Genomic DNA, 15,018 nt, shown 5'->3' on the forward strand with positions numbered 1-15,018 from the left:
CTCATTTTGCCCCTCCCTATCGCATGTCGCTGTCAGGATGATGGGGGACAGCCTACGCTGTTGTCAGTCACTAAGCAGCACCCCCCCCCCCGACCCTCCTGCAAACCCGGGCCAGAGAAACTCTGGTCCAGGTCTTGCTTGCTACCACTGCACAGGCTTGACGCATTACTCCGTCTCCCCGGGAAGAATCCGGCCCGAAATTTGCGTGCTTCGGGTGCATCTGGCCCTGTCACAGCTCCCACAAGCCCCCCACCCCCACCCCGCGCGCCGCCGTCCCTGCTCCGCCTAATCTGGGCCAGGTTTTGCGCAGTCCTTGCACAGCTCCCCATTTACCCCTCACCAGCTAGGCGCTTTCTGCACAGCACGGCTGCAGAGTCCGTTCCGGTTCTTCCTGCTACCCGTCGCACCCCACCACCCCCTGGCCCAACTAGGGGATCTAGCGCGTCGCCTCCCTCTGCCCACTTTTCCTTGGGGGAGGCGAGTGGAACTCCAGGCCGGGTTTCCGGGCCCGTCGCTGGGGCACACGGGAGGGCTGCGGAGGCCAGTCCCGGGCGACTAATCCAGGCCAGGTTTTGTGCTTGCCCGCCCCCCCCCTCCCGGAGCCGGCGGGCCCGGGAGCGCCGAGAGCAGGCGGCTTGTCATTGCTGGTGCCCCGCGCCCGCTCGCTCCGCGCGTCCTGCAGTGCCAACGGGCCCGGTCCCGCGCCTCCTGCTCCGGCCACCCCGGGGGCGCGACGCCGCCGCTCCTGCCTCCAGCCGCGTAGCCCCGGTCCCCGCGGGCAGCGCGAGCGGTCGGCGCGGGAGCAGTCAGCGCTGCGGCGCCCCCGCCCCGCCGTCTGCCGGAGACGCCCCGGCGGATGGGGCCGTGCGGGCCCGGGAGCGGCGCCGCCGGGCGGCGGGGGCCTGCGGGGCCGCCCGGGCTGCCGCGTTAACCCTTCGCCCGCTGCCGTCCGGGGACGCTGGGAAGTCGCCTGGGCACACACGTGCCGCCTCCGTCGGGGCCGCGGAGCTGCGGGGGAGATGCGGGCAGCCGGCGCCGCCTCGGGGGGCTCCGCCTCGCCCCAGCCCCCCGAGCTCTGACGCCGCCCCCGCCCCTCCGCCTCCACGCCTCGCTCCCCGTGAGGGGCGCAGACCCGCGCGCCCGGGGCCGGGGCCGCCTCCGGAGCGCCGCGATCTGCCTTTTCTTTCCTTTCTTTATTTTTTTTATTTTTCCCCCCTTTTAAATTTTGGTCGGTGGCGGCAGTGCTGGGCCCGAGGAAGGAAGGGACACGGAGGCCGCCCTCGCTCAGACACCCCCTCCCCGCTTCCCCCTGGGCCGGGCTCCGGGAGATGAGCCGGGCGGGGGGCCCGGCTTCGCGGAGCCGCCGGAGGAGCGCGCACGGCCGACCCCGAAGCGCCGCTGGACAGGTGAGTGTGCGGGAGTCGCAGGCCACGCCGCACCTGGGCCAGGTGTGCGCGGCGAGAGGGGCGGGGGAAGCACCCTACCCCCGCCCGCCGGGGGCTAGGTGGGGGTGCGGATGGGCGGCCGCAGGGTGCCCTGCAGGGGGAGGGGACCGCGAGTGTGCCCGCGCGTGGCTGCGTGTGCCCGCGCGCGCGCCGGCCTTTGTGGGGAAGCGGCGCGGCGGTGCCTGCGTGTCCCCGGTGCGTGTGCGCGCGGGTGCTTGGCGCCCTGTTTGTGTAGGTGTCTGGGTGTGAGTGGAGAGGGTGCGTGTGCGCGCGGCGCGCGGGCCCGGGCTCCCCAGAGGAGCCATGTCGGGGGGCTGGCTCCGCAGGATGCTAGCTTTAGGGTTGTTTTTCTCTGGGAGGCACGGCGCGGGAGGATGGGGAGAGGTCTGTCTGGGTGTCGAATGGGTTTCAGCCCGGAGGGGCGCCGTAGGCAGGACCGGGTGCAGGCGTGAGGTACCCGGTTAAGCACCGATGGAGGCTGTCAGGTTGGATCTACCGGAACGAGCTCTCCCCTTTTCCAGGTTCCTGAACTAGAGCTGTGTGGTTCTGCTGTCACCGTCCCGTTTGAGGGTCCTGGGATGAAAGTCCAGTTTGTGTGTGTGTGTGTGTGTGTGTGTGTGTGTGTGTGTGTGTGTGTTTTGGAAGGGTCGTGTATACTCCAGCAGTCGCGAGAAAATGCCCCCAAATGGCATCAGTTCAGTGCACCCCAGGCACCCATATGAAGACGGCGCCCCGCCAGCAAACATCCCCTAAGCTCACACATCCAGTCCGTACACTTCTCTAGGTCAGCTCCCAGCCCTATCCTTGCCCAGCATCTTATATCCTGGACCTTCCTGGTCCTCTCACCCCACCTTCTCCTCAGCCTTGACATCTTCATGGGTGTTCCACCTGTCCCAGTGCGAACCGGATCCGCCTGCTTTCCCAACCTCTGAGGGACCCAGAGCCCGGGTTTGTCTTCCTATATCCAAACATGTGGTGCGTTAGGGGGAGTTGGGGGAGGGGTTCAAGATGGCCGCCAAGATGGCTGGCAGCCTCTTTATCTCTGTCTGTCTCCCCCTCTCTCTGCTTACCCTCATGCCTCCGACAGAGTGAGGGGTCACTGTGGAGAGGGTGTTAGATGGTGTGAGGACAGGTGTGGAGGACACCTGAGGGTGGATGTCTCGTCTGGGCCTGTTGACCTCCAGTGCTGCTGAGAGAGAGGCCATCGGTACCTGTTTCTCTTTCCTGCACCCCAAGGGCAGAAGAGAGTTGGTAATCCAACCCCAAGCCCAACTCCATTTTGGCCCCCAGCCTGATGGCTCCCTGCGCTCCACCTGCTCCTTAGACCCCGGCACTAGCCCATCAATCATGGAATGTCAGGGTGTTCCATGAGTGTCCCCACCAGCACCCCTAGCTTTCTGTTCTCCATCTGCCCACAATCAGGCGCTGGGGACCTTGGTGTGTGTGTGCTGGGGAAGGCCGGCCAGGACAGGTCCCAGCTTTGGGGACAGGTGACTTCCTCTCCACACCCTGCCCATTAATGCCGAATTTATTACTTAAAAGTAGGATGAAAACAGGGAGAATAGGAGACAGAATACAGCCTTCATTATCATATCGAGAAAATTATCTGTGATTTTCCTAACTAGCAATTTGCGTGCCACGCCGTTCAGATATGACTTGCCCATTAATTACAGAGATGAAAAATCATCTGGAAGGCGGAAAGGGGAACTAATTCCATGGCTGGCGGCGTGGCACCTTTGCACCAACCACAGCCATGTATGTGAATGGGTACTGGCCCTCCTGCTGGCCTGCCACCATCTTCCTTCTCTGGCTCGGGCTACCCTGTTGCTTCTGCCTTCTGACGTGCTCTCTGACACCTCTGTGTGGGGACCGGCATACTCCGCTATCACCTGTGCTGCTGGACACCCTTAGGCATGGAGATAACCCCCAGAGTTGGGGAGGGTGGGGAGCTGGGGACTAGTGCACCTGGGCCACTGAGCCTAGGAGGAGGTGGAAGGCCAGAGACACGGAGCTAGACTTCTATTCCCAGCCTGCCCTGGGGAACCCCCTTCTCCTAGAGGGCGCTCTGGAAGCCCCACGAGAGGGGGGAGGAGCCTGCGGTCGCCGGGCCCAGCCGGTGGAGTGTGTTTGCATCAGGCCCTCTGGTTTCCACCCGCACATGGGACTGTCTGCCGCCTGTGTCTCTTGTGTCTGTGTGTCGGCTGTTCCCCCAGGCTGGCAGGAGACCCTCTGGTGCTTCAGCCTCGGCCTGAGTATCTAACAGAGGAGAATGAAGAGCGTCAGGCAGCTGAGAACCCCTGGAGCATGTACCCCTAAAGAAGAGTAGTAGGGGTGGAAGCCGCCTCCCACCGCAGATGGGGAGTCTCTGGTCTCTGTTCCCGCCCTCTGCCGGTTCTCCACCCAGACGTGGCCAAGGACACTGAAAGCTCTGGTTTCTGTGTGGGCTGCTGTCAGGGATCAGATTTCCCCGTTGCCAGACACTTCCCCTCCTCCAGCCCCTCTGCGGGAACACTGGAGGAGGGGTTGACCAAGGTGGGGGGGTTCCCTGGTGAGCTGGAGGTGCCCAGCAAGAAGGCATGCAGTGCTCTCTGCCTGGGATGGAACCAAATGGCTTCTGCTATACAAGAAAATGGGATCCTGGGGTTAAGGTGGGGGCTCTCCACAGCTAGGAGGAGACCTGGTGTCACTGACTCCAGCCGGCTTCCCACTTCTGCTTGTATCCATGTGTGCCTCTTGTGCACTCTATGACTCAGGCCTAAGCTAGTGACTAGCTTAATTCCCGTGTGTAATTGCCCCTCTGGGTCCCAAGGGTGCTTTCCTTGGTGAGTTTCGCTGAGGGTTGACTCTTGGGCAGCTGTCTGTGTGCACAGAGCAAGAGGGCTTTCCCTTGCCCACACCTACTAGTGTGAGCTCAGCTGTGTGCCCCAGAACTGCCTGAAGCAAGCAGGGTTCGCACTCCTCTCCAAGCAAACTGCAAACACAGGCGCTTTTTCTGTTTCGTTCCAGGCAATGAGGTGCCACTGGGATAGTGACCCCTTCTATTCCCTTGGCTCATAGTCTGACAGAGGAGAGGTGTGTGTGTGTGTGTATGCGTGCGTGTGTGTATGCGCGTGTGTGTGTGTGCGTGCGCGCGCATATGCTTGTGTTCTAGGGAGGGCAGCACTATACTGTGAAGAGAGATCCTCTGCCCCTCAGGTTGCAACCTTAGGGTATGAAGCACACTGCTACCTTTTCTCCTTCATTCCACTCCTTCACAGTCCCACCACGCTCTTGGAGATCCCACCTTTTCAAAGGCACTTCTGTCCAGGACATGGCCCATGCGCTCTGCTTCAGACTGCAGCTCCCACAGCCCCCCTGGCTCTCTGTGGAGCCTGTGGCTTTCACACCTCTGTAATTTCCTGATTTATTGTGCCTGTCTGTTTACTGTCTGTCTGCCTGAGTAAGATTCAGAAGTTCAGGGATCTTGTTGCTAGGTTTGCTTTGGGAGCTCAGGGACCCTTTCAGCTGAGCTGCATGTGGTAGTGCCGGCCTGCCATTCCAACACTCGGAGGGCTGAGCATGAGTTTGAGGCTATGCTAGGCTTCAGAGGAAGACGCCTTAATAATTGGGGGGGGGGGGGCTCAGGGATTAAAAGTGTGTACTGCTCTTGCAGAGGACCAGAATTCAGTTTTCAGCATCCACCTCGTCAGCTCATAACTGCCTGTAACCCCTGCTCCAAGGGACCTGACATCTCTCCATCCGTGAACACCTGTGCTCATGCTGTTGCGCCTCCCCCACACTTTATAAATATGATTACAAGTAGTAAGTTTTGTTTTGTTTTTTTGAGACAGGGTTTTCTGTAGTTTTTGGAGCCTGTCCTGGAACTAACTCTTGTAGACCAGGCTGGCCTCAAACTCACAGAGATCCACCTGCCTCTGCCTCCCGAGTGCTGGGATTAAAGACGTGCACCACCACTGCCTGGCTAAAACTAATGTTTTTAAACAAAGGAAGGAAAGGGAGAGTGAGGGCCGGGCTAGCACACTTGACTAAATGGGGGGGGGGGGCTCTCCTTAGAGTTGGAGAGGAACCCTGTGTGGTAACTCTTTGTCCTGGTCCCCTTTTAAGAAGCAAGGTCTTCCTGCTGTATTTAGGAGACCTGTCTGGTTTGGCTGGAGTCCCACAAGAATGTGGGACCTCTTAATAAAGGCTAGCAAACGGGGAGCTTGTGGCTGGCGGGGCTTTAGTAGAGGTACAGGTTGAGTGAGTAAAGAAAGAAGCAAGGCCTGGGTTGGGTTAGCTGTGCTATATTCTTCTGCTTGCCTTTGCCCACCCGGGGACAGTCTCATGGGACTTATACGTACCTTTGTGTATGAGGGTGTCTTCTTGGGAACGTGACTTCTAATGACTGTGTGCTATAGGGTTTAGTCCTGGAGGGGGATTTTGAGGAACACTTACCCTCACAAGGGGGCTGAGAGCCCTTGAGTCAAAGTCCGAGCAGTTGGTCCCAATGCCCCTTGGGCACTGACCCTACTTCTCCTTGGGATGGGACCCTCCACCTGATTTAGGTTTTTCTAGGCCTTGGGAAGGTAGTACCAAGAATTCTGCATTTTGCTCACCTCCCACTCCAAAGGGGGGGGTAAGATAACAATTCAGTTAATAAACTGGAGGATAAAAATAGTTTTGCACCCCCCAGAGCTAAAAATAAGCAATCCCCCCCACACATACTCATAAAGGCTTAAAAAATAGCTTTAAGGTGAACTGTGAAGTCCTGGTGGCCCAGTGGTACCCCCCGTGTTGTGTCCTGATGTGCATGTTGGGTTATTGTGTGCCCTCTCCTCCCTGTGTATCCCAGACCGGACACATTACGTTCCACTCTCTTGCCTCAGCCTCCTGAGTAGTGGGATGACAGGCATGGGAACCCAAGACTCTTCTTGGTGTTCTTTATGAGACGTCCCTGCAATCTATAGGGTGCCTAATAACACCTTAGGGCTCCACCTACCAAGTGCCAACAATATCTCACACAGACACTGCTGTGCTGTGCTCGGTGACTTCTCCAAACCGACCCCAAGGCAGAACTGCTCAGTTGAGAAGTATAGTCTATGGTTCTGAGTCCAGGTTTGGTTACCCCCTGCCCCGAAAAGCAAGATGGAAATTTCTGTGAGCTTTTGTGGGCTGACTCTGTGTGAGTTCATCATTCTCTTTACCCTAAAGATGTAGGAAGCACTTCTTAGCTCCCTGCAGGCAAGAAGGGCCCCAGAACATCGCAACCGAAGGGCACTCCCATTTGGGGAACACTTGAGTGCCTCAGGACCCAGGCACCAGGCATAGTCTGATTGCGCCCCCCCCGCCCCCGTTGCTATTTCCTCATTCTCCCTGGACCTGTTCTGTAAACCTCTGCACAAACCACCAATGGCCTAGAACGCCTTTTCCTTCCATGGATTTCTGCATGACTTGGCTAAAGTGTCCTCTCCAGGTGAGCGTGCTGGTTCCCGTGATCACCGGAGAGGTGGCTTCGTGGTTAAGAGCACTGATTGCTCTTCCAGAGGACCTGGATTCAGTTCCTAGCACCCATGTGACCACTGATAGCAGTCTGTAACTCTAGTGACCGGGGTCTTCTCTGGCTTCTGTGGGCACCACACTTATATGGTACATGGACATCCATGCAGGCAAAACACCCATACGTATAATGTAAAAGTAATTGAAAATGTAAGTCTCCCGCCCCAACTCCTCTTCTAGCATTTTCTTCCGCTGCACTAGTACCCGATCAAATCTACCTCATTACCACTGCTTCCCCTGCCCCTGGATGACACATGGTAGATGCCCAGGGGAGCAGGCAGAAAGACTGCTTATTTGTTTGTTTACTTTAGGTAGTGGAGACAGGACCCAGGACTTCCCACATGTTAGGCAAGTGCTCCACTATGAGATCGTGCAGCCCCAAACCAGATGTTACTTCTGAGCCTTAAAACCATACTGTGCCACTAACTGTGCCCTGCTGAGAGACCGGATTTGAACCTTGGACCTGAGGATGCTATTCTGTGCTTCCCTCTTTACCCTATTGAGAATCCTCTGAAATCTCCCTTTCTGGACCTTGCTCTCCCGCCTTGCCAGCATGCATTCATCAGCGGGCAGAGGCATCCTGTCCACCCTCGTCCATGGCACAGATTTCAGCTCTGCCATGGCATGGGAGGTGAAGCTTGGGTGGACAGGAACACTGGGAGGTGGACACATCCCCCGCTGCCCTGGTCTTAGTTTACAGTAGCACAGAGCAAAGCGGGCAGGCATGTAGGTCAGCACTTCCTAGAGGAGGGGGCTCCCCAGCTGTGGCCTGGAGGAGAAACTGGCTAGAGAGCCTGAGAAGAAAGTCCTCCCCGAGGTGAGAAAGAAGCAGGACTCGGATAAGGAAAGAAAGGGTGTTTTGTAGCTGTGGGTAAGGAGCTGGGCTGGACCCAAGCGTTGTCAGTTGGGTTTGGGGAGGTCTGGGGTTCACCTGTGGAGGATAAAGAAGCTCAGCATGAGACCTGCTTCTGGTAGAACTGAGGAGGTGAGCTTCCCAGGACTGAGCAAACTAGGAATGAACCTGGCCCCAGGTCAGATCCTCCACGGGAGGAGTTGGAGCACTAGGGGGGGAAAACCCATATCCAGAGGCGTCAGAGTGGAGGCCAGAAACAACTAGCTTTTCCTGGCCTCGAGACTTGGGGATGAGGTAGTGTAGTGGTCTCAAGGCATAGAGATGAGGTCACACAGTAACCTCAAGACATGGGGATGTGGTGACATGGTGACCTTGAGACATGGATGGCACCGTGGCTTCGAGACAGAGCCGAGGACAGGGTTGATAGGCAGGGAAGGGAGCAGATGGGAAGAATGAGTCTCTACCTTGGGTTTGGTGGGTGCAGAAGAGGAGAGGATGGGCTGATGTGACCACCATCTACATACAGCCTTCTCTCCGGCGAAGACCTCTGCAGCAGAGGTGAACATTTATGAGACATTTCTTTCGCCCTTTGCCTAGAAATGCTTCCACCTCAGGCACAGAAAAGGCTGGGGTCATCTCAGAGGCCCATGAGGGCCTGCATGGCCTATAGCAAGTGCCACCTCACCTCGTTCCAGTCCCCCCTTCATCTGCTGCCTACCTCCTGTGTCTGTGCTTCAGCACACTGCCGCCTCAGGACCTTTGCAAGTCCCTGACTACCACTCACACATATGCCCCAGTCTTGAGCGCTCCCCCACCCCCCACAGGCCTTTCTCTTTGCACCTGTTTTGTCTAATAAGCACCTACTCTGAGCTCAGGGCTTTCTGTGTGGTAGCTGAGGATAGGACTTTCTCTGAGGCCATCTACAGCTGGGCGTGAGTCCAGTTCAGGGAGCAGATCGCAGAGAAGCAGTGTGGGAAAGAGGACGGATTGCCAACAGTCCTTGCGGATGGGACCTTAGGATGGAGACAGGTCGGATGTCGGGTACTGGAGCTGCACGTATGAGGGAGAGTTAGAGGAAGGCCCTGTGTAGGGCCCCTAGGAACAGCCTGGCATGCTGTATTAGGTCACAGGGGCAGTGGGGACCCATTAAGACCTGTAGGCAGGGAGTGATAGAACTGGGTTTTCATTTTGCAAATATTCTGGATTTAGGGTAGAGACTGGGTATAGGTGAGGGGGTAGGCTCAGGGGAGACTAGAGAGAAGGCATCTGGGGATAGCCCTAGCCTCCCTGTAATACAGGGATGCCCAGTGGCCAGCTGGGTCCATCCCTAGTGCCTTGTGTGTGCTTGGCAAGGGGATACCTTACCAAAAAGGGGGGCACTGCCACTGAACCACACCCCCAGCCTTTACATTTTTAAAAAGTCATTTATTTATTTTGAAACAGAATATCACCACCTATTTAATCCTGGCCATCTTGGTTTCACTTTGTAGACCAGGCTGGCATTGAACTTGTGACACTCCCATGTCTGTTTCCAGCTAGGGCAGCATTCTTGAGCTTCTCTACCCAATAATTAGAGGTCCAGTTCCTTCTCTGCTGGGTTCTAGGACACAGACTCATACACAACCCTGCAGAGCAGTGTCTGGTGGGAGAGAGGAGCAGTGTGTAATGAAAATCTGAGGTTCCCTGGCGTAAGAACCACGGGGACGTAAAGAAGACACGGGGCAGAGCACTGGGATGCTGGAGTGGACAAGGGTCGCTGCTGGGGAGGGGCGGTCTAGGTAGAGGTCCTGGGGGGGGGGGCATGCGGTCCTGTTGTAAGGTTTGGGGTTCCCACTGAGGGCTTTTGGTCTGAGGAAGGTGGCAGCCATGGACAGAAAGAGAAATGATGCGGGTGCTAGCTGGCTAGCCCTGGCCTTGCTGTGGAGAACGAGGGCAAGAGCCAGGAGTTCAGGGTAAAAGTGACTGCTGGGTAAAGGCGGCTCAGGGGTCCAGTTCAGCTGTGTGTGAGGCAGGGCACTTGAGAGGACTAGGCTGCTGCCTGGTGAGCCTAAGGTACCCTTGTCCTCGCCCCAAACCCTCTTGGAGAAGGACTTATGCCCAGAACTCTCAGGCACCTGTGCCATCTCTACAAATACCCTTGCTAGTTCCCATGTAGGGCCCAGGACATGGGCCCAAAAGGCCACGAGCCTGATCAACTGATCCAGGCCCAGAGCTCCACTCCAGACTGGTTCTGCTACCGGTCACTGTGCCCACCAGTGGAAGTGCAGGCAGAAGTGAACTCACAGCCAACGACTGGAGACAAGGTGCCTAAGGGGTCGCTGCTCCAGAGACGAGCAAGCGAGGCCAGGAGGAGCCCAGGGCCCTCTTCTCGTTGCCTACCACCCCTCCTCAGACACTCAGACTCCCACTCACTCAGCATACAGGGTTGCTGTGGCAACTGCAGGCTAGGGCAGGCTCCAGGCGCCCCCTCTCCTCCAGCAGCCGCTTCTCCTCCTGTTACACTCCCTGTCCCCACCCTAGGGCACTCGAGGACAGACCCTGCTGCACGTGCCCCTCTAGGCTTAAGGAGAACTCAGACAAGCATGGAGGCAGGCGTATGGCCCCCTGGGGGACACACCAGGGTCGGGTTGCCACTAAGGGTGAGTCGCCAGCCCTGCTTCCCCAGGGTCACATGGTATGAGAAAGAGATGGGCACAGCTATGTGCACACCTGATTCCTGGAGCTGCCACTATAGTATCCCATTCTCTCAGCACTTGAGAATGGCTGGAGCCTGGGAGGGGTTTCTTTGTCGCGTACTGCTCTGAACCATGTGTGGGAGCCCAGTGAGGCTTTAAGGTGGGAGCCATGGGGTATTCTGAGCAAAAGAGGGACAGAATGGTTCACGTGCTGATGAGCACCCTCTGACCCGTGGGGTGCGGAGGAGCAAGCTGTAGAGAGTGAGGGCAGGAGCTTCAGGGAGGAGGGCACTGTGCTGGGCAGAGCTGGTGCCCAGGAGAGTCTCAGAAGGTACCGATTCCATAAAATGGGTACTGCAGCCCCTGGCTCCATTGTTGTGGTTAAATGAGATTCATGGCAGCCAGCTGTGATAGCGCACACCCGTCATCACAGCACTTTGGAGGTAGAGGCAGAGGGATTGCCACAAACTCAAGGCCAGCCTGAGTTTGAATCCCCAGAGCCTACGTAAAACCCCAGGTGTGGCAGTGTGTCTCCATAACCCCAGTGAAGTCAGGAGGATCGGGGTGGCAGAGTTGGCAGGGAGCTAGCCAGGCACTCCACACAGCTGTTGAGTTCCAGGTTCAGTGAGAGACCCTGCCTCAAAGCATAAGATGGAGAGTGTGTGAAGACACTATATTCTATCATGCCTTGACCTTTTGAAAAATCGACATTTAAAGGCGGGAGAGATAGATGGTTCACCTGTTAGGGACGTGGGTTCTGCTTTTCCAGAGAATGCAAGTTTGATTCCCAGCACTTACGTCAGTTGCCTCAGGGATCCAGTGCCTCTGAGCTCCCTTGGCATCAGCACTCATGTGCACATACCCCCTATACATACACACACATAATTAAAATAAAATTTAAAGTTATGTTTTAAAGACATCTTACTATGTAGCCCTGGCCTGGGACTTTCTATGTAGACCTGACTGGCCTCAAACTCATGGAGATCTGTCCATCTCTGCCTCCAAAGTACTGAGATTAATGCCACTGCACCCAGCATAAGTTTTATTTTTAAATAATTTCTAAGTTATCCAGGTTGACCTAGAACTCTGTAGCTCAGATTGGCCTTCAGTTCAAGATCCGCTTGCCTCCTCCTGTAGCCACCACCTTGCTGGAGAGAAGATTTGGGGAGCTTCTAGTGGGACAGCTAAGGTTAAATGAGCTCCTGTCATGGGCCTTGTGGTGGTGGGGAAGAATGGGCTAGTGATGTCCTTATAAGAACATGAAGTACACAGGGACGTCTCTCCTACACACCCAGGAAGGCTGAGTGAGGACAGGGAGACGGCAGTCTGCATGTTGGGCAGGAAGCCCTTGATGGAAGCCCGGCTCTCAGAACAATGAGAAAGTAAGTTTTCAGCTGCCCAGGACCCCAGCTACCGTAGTCGAGCGCCGGAGGCTGTGTGTGAAGGAGCACGGCTTTACAAGGCCCTGTACAGCCCACCCTAGAACTGTGTCTTCATTTTTTTCTTTTGTTTGTTTTTAGGGAGCAAAGTCTCACTATGCAGCTCTGACTGCCCTAGAATTTACTCTGTAGACCAGGCTGGCCTTGAAGTCATAGAGAGATCCTCCTGCCTCTGCCTCCTGAGTGCTGGGATTAAAGGTGTGTGCCAGCAGCATATCTGGAAAAATCTTGAAGTGTGACTCAGTGTTTGTCTACCATAAGACTTCCTAATTTCCTTTTTACCTGAGAAACTGACACACGAATCTAGTATAAACACTGGTCGACCATAAACCATAAGGGAATTTCAAAACATTTCTTTGGTATACACATAATTTCACCATTTTCTAAAGATAAAATCAAGTGTGCATGCTAATGAGACGTGGGTGCTTGAAGTTTATATAGCCGGAATGAAATCTTGGCTGAGTTGTTGCTATTGCAGGATACAAAGTATCCTTTGTGTTGTTCAGAGTTACTTTAGCAACATCTGTCCTGAGAACCAGTTTCACACGAATAGGGTTCAAAATGGCAGACGCATGTCTGGCAGTGCTCAGAACTTGCTGGAAATTCTGTCCTAATCCTAAACCAGTATTCATTCAGTTTTTGTTTCATGAAACTGAAATCAGCAATTTAAAAAAGGTTTGTTATTATTTTTAAATTGTGTGTATGTGTGGATATGCACATGTCCACCCAGGTGCTCAGAGGCCAAAGGACCTCAGGTCCCCGGAATAGAATTGTAGATGATCATGAGCCACATGACATGGGAGCTGGGAACCCAACTCAGGCCCCTCAAGGTCTTTTTTTTGGGGGGGAGGTGTCAAGACAGAGTTTGTTTATGTATCATTGTCCTGGAACTTGATTTATAGACCAGGCACCTGTCTCTGCCTCCTGAGCTCAAACAAGTCTAAAAATCAGACCACGAAATACAATCCAAAAGCATACTTAGGAATAGATAGTGGGCAAATAATCAGAGTTCTTATTTTCCCTTAATTAAACCACTATGTGTGCAGAAATGCAGAAAGCTTTGTAAGACCAGACAACACTGCCGAGCACACATCTGTGGCATCTGTCTGAGAGACAAGGTACACGCTGCAAATGCTGGGCACTCCGCACCGAGGGTCCTATGAAGTCAGAGAATGTAGCACAGGCTAGTACTGTCAGACATGCCGCAGGTTCATGTTTGATTTGAATTAGTTTTTGTTCTTCGCACATTGAGACAGTTGATGAAAAGTTGGCAACATTTCACTAACCCTTCAATTTGTGAGACTTCAACCTATGGTTTAGGAAGCTGGCTTCCCCAGCTCTAGCTTACCGCGAGCCTGGGTCCATCTTTAGCATTCAAAGGAAAAAGAACCATGCCATCTGGCCCATACACACAATGCCAGCCTTAAGAAAACTAGAATAGCCAGGTGTTGGTGGTGTACACCTTTAATCCCAGCACTCAGGAGGCAGAGGCAGGTGGGTCTCTGTGAGTTCGAGGCCAACCTGGTCTACAAAGTGAGTTCCAGATAGCCAAAGCTACCCGGGGAAACCCTATCTTGAAAAACAAACAAGAAAACTAGAAAGGCTTGGTGTAGTTCCTTGGAAGAATGCTTGCCTAGCATGCACAAGACCCAGTTCAACCCTGGGATTGCAGAGCCAACAGCTGCTGGGGGAGGCTTGGCGCACTGACAAATGTCTGGAGTCCCAGCTAGAGGGGAGGCGGAGGCAGGAGTGTCGCTTGAGCCCAGGAGTTCACAAAAGCCTGGGCGTCCGAATAGAGAGCCCTGTCACTAAGTAATAGAAACCAAGTGTAGTATCATACACTTGCAATCCCAGTTTACAGGAGACTGAGACAGGGGGACTGCTGTGAATGAAGGCCAGCTTGGGCTACTCAAAGACCAAGCCAAACATTCAAAATGACTCTGTAATTAATTCCACCTACTGTACACCTGGGTGTTTTGGGGGCTAGGGGTGCGGGTCACCAGTAGAATGAATACTTAGCATTTAGGAGACCTTGGGTTCCATCTACACACCAGAAGAAACCCCATATTTTAAGTAGTTTAAATTAGGCCATATTTTATTTCTAATGTATATATGGATTTTTACTTGTGCATGTGCGCCCTCTCAGTGCCTGGTGTCCTTGGGGGTCGGAAGAGGGCATTGGGTCTCCTGGATTGGAGTTACAGGTGACTGTGAGCCACCATGTGGGTGTTGGGGACTGGGTGGCCCTGTGCCACTTGGCAGGTGCTCTTGGCTGCTGAGCCATCTCTCCAGTTCCTGTGTTGCAATTTTTAAAAACATACCGATCCCTCTGCCTGCAGGAAGCCTAGAGTGTTTAGACAAAAGAGTACAGTGGAGACAGACCCCTGACTCTCTCTCCAGCTGGGACAGGCGAGGAGAGGCAAGCGAGGGTCTGGCCTTCTGAGATTTCAACCTGGAAGGCATCTGTCACTGGATAGGCAGAATTTCTTGTGGTCCAGTTCTGCTAGAGAGGACACGTGTAGCCTCCTTAGGTCATGAGCTGTATGGGGAATCCCCTGGGGTCTCTGCATCAAGGATGCAGCCTTCCTGTCCGATAAGGGTCTGAGCCCACTGGGTACATGTGGGATGGTTGCTCTTACAACAGTATAACAGTTTGCTTCCCTGAGGGAGCAGGGCTGGGGAGCTGGTGGCATGGAGACCCAGCCCTGGATTTGCTCAGGGTGTTTCAGACCCACATGGGGCAGGGGCTTCTAGAGCCTCCTGTGGCTTTGCAGCCTTTTGCAGTTGCATATCCTCCTGCCTCCGAAGCTAGCATGCTGGAAAGAAAGCTCTGGAAGAGGCGGGTGAGATCTGCCTTGACTACCTGGGAAGTAGAGGTGGGTGAGTGCCCAGGGGGTTTCATCTCCAGTACAGAAGTGGCCCACATATGTCCCAGGCCACTCATGTCTGAGCAGATGAGGGAAGAAGGCGTCTAGATGGTCAGAAGCCTGGTGGTAAGAAGAGAGACAGCCATGGCGGTCACAGAAGAGGCAGGACAGACCTCTAGGGGGTTAGTGACAGACTGCCACCAT

At 55.0% G+C, this 15,018-nt stretch overlaps 1 protein-coding gene across 6 annotated transcripts in view; it reads left to right on the forward strand.

Moving 5' to 3' along the window:
* Positions 1 to 1,253: 1,253 nt before the first annotated feature.
* Adgrl1 (adhesion G protein-coupled receptor L1) overlaps positions 1,254 to 15,018 on the forward strand; it is a 41,231-nt gene continuing 27,466 nt past the window's right edge. For 2 of the 6 annotated variants that reach the window (XM_087900374.1, XM_087900375.1), the window contains exon 1: positions 1,257 to 1,406. The gene's annotated coding sequence lies outside the window, so the exon portion shown is untranslated. Of the gene's footprint in view, positions 1,407 to 15,018 lie in introns of all 6 variants that reach the window. The other 4 variants (XM_087900373.1, XM_087900377.1, XM_087900379.1 and 1 more) reach the window with 4 other exon arrangements.

Source organism: Myodes glareolus, chromosome 22 (genome assembly GCF_982192425.1).
Source record: "Myodes glareolus chromosome 22, mMyoGla1.1, whole genome shotgun sequence".
NCBI classification, from domain to species: domain Eukaryota; kingdom Metazoa; phylum Chordata; class Mammalia; order Rodentia; family Cricetidae; genus Myodes; species Myodes glareolus.